A 1790-nucleotide genomic window follows, 5' to 3' on the forward strand; every position below is an offset into this window, starting at 1 on the left:
GGTACAGTTACTCCACAGTTACAGAAATGGCCCCATATTTTGCTCTGAGCTGTTGGGTCTTGTTAAATGTGACCCAGCCAGATTTTCCTAATTCAAGAGTAATCCCATCTACCTTGCTAGGGTGATTTTCCGGTTTGAGCCAGTGAGGCCCAAGGAGAAGTTTGCCCAAGATTCTTGAGAAAGGAGGGGCTTCTTTGTAGAAACCGAGAAGAAGCCATATTTCTAATTTTCGGTAGCCCTGAGTACTGGCTGCCATCCTTGAACCATGAGGATCTCTAGACTTTGAAAGAGATACATGTCATGGCCAGTAAAGCAGAGAAACAATACATATCTGGGCCCACGATGATAACCTTATGCTACTTGATCCATTAGCACAGAAGCCACCCCGCCTTGAGACTTCCTGAGCCAAAGGCAGATGCTTAACTGCCTGAGCCATTCAGGTTCCCTTCCTCCTTAATTTTTTTTTTCTCCTTAATGTTTTTAAGTCAGTTTCATCAGGGTCTTTCTTGAACTCATACAGCTTTGGATGTTGAACTAGGGAATTTGAAATTTATTCCATTGCCAGAAAATTTGCAGAAGAGTTTGAGATGAAATCCCCTGTTTAGTAAAGTCACATTTACACATGTTGCCATCCACTTCACGGCTGATGGAACAGAACACTTTAATTTCCAGTTCTTGTATAATGTGATATTGCTGTTTTTCTTATTCATTGTGGCCAGTGGCCAGTAGGCTCCTGTCCTTGCTAATCTTCCCAACCATGCTCCAAACACCCTCACACAGAATGCTTCCATCGTGCTCCAGGGATAGTGCTAATCTGCTTCCTCTGCACTCCCACCTGATTCCTTAGGACCTCTACTCTGACTAGGGTTTCCATGCTTTTTAGTCTATTGTGTTGCAGCTTTCTCAGTCGTAGAACCTTGGTGCTGAGGGGAACTTTAGAGGTTACCAAGGTTAGTCCTTAAATGCTTGAAGATTCTGCATGACATTCCCACCACTGGTGAAGTAGTTCCAGGTCCTGGATGTTCCTGTTGTGGCCAGTTCCATTTTTCAATAATTTTAGTTATTATAGTTCTCTCCCTAAAATTCAAGTCTTAAAAGCCTGAAGGTAATCCAAGAGAAAAAGTTACCAACTCAGGGTCCTTTAGGTTAGAAACTTAGATATTTTGTTTGCCCTACCAGGTTCACTCCTCACCCTTTTCCATCCTGCTCTCTGCTCTGTAAGGCTAACTCATTTGGACCTTGCAACTGAATGGATTTGAACAGTTGAGCCAGAGCAGGAGATGGAACAGAGGAAGTGAGGTCAAGTTATTTCTCCTGGTTCCCTACATAATCACCTCATTCTGGCGCTTTGATCTTCAACCAAAACTCTGTGTTTGCATTAAAGTTGCATTCTTTATAGGACTCTCCTTCTGGGTTCCAGTAACTAATAACTACTGTTTCTAGTCCTTATGTGCTGAACTACCACTTGTGGTTCTCCTGTAGCCTGCCCACACCTTTATAAATAGCCCCTGTATTAAAATTAAGTGTTCCACATGTTACTTAACAGTGTGACATCTATTTCTTATTGGGACCAGACTATTAGAATAATTGGTACTGTGAGTAGCTCTGGGAAACTGACCTTTGAAACTGGGCTGACATTTAAAAAAAAAAAGACTATATTAATATCTGATAAATTAGACTTCAAAAGCAAAGTATATTATGAGAGACAATAAGGGGCAATACATGATAAAAGGATCAATCCACCAAGAGGAAAAGCAGTCTTACATGTGTATGCATGAAACCACAAAGCT

This window comes from Vulpes vulpes, chromosome 8 (assembly GCF_048418805.1).
Source record: "Vulpes vulpes isolate BD-2025 chromosome 8, VulVul3, whole genome shotgun sequence".
Classification (NCBI taxonomy): domain Eukaryota; kingdom Metazoa; phylum Chordata; class Mammalia; order Carnivora; family Canidae; genus Vulpes; species Vulpes vulpes.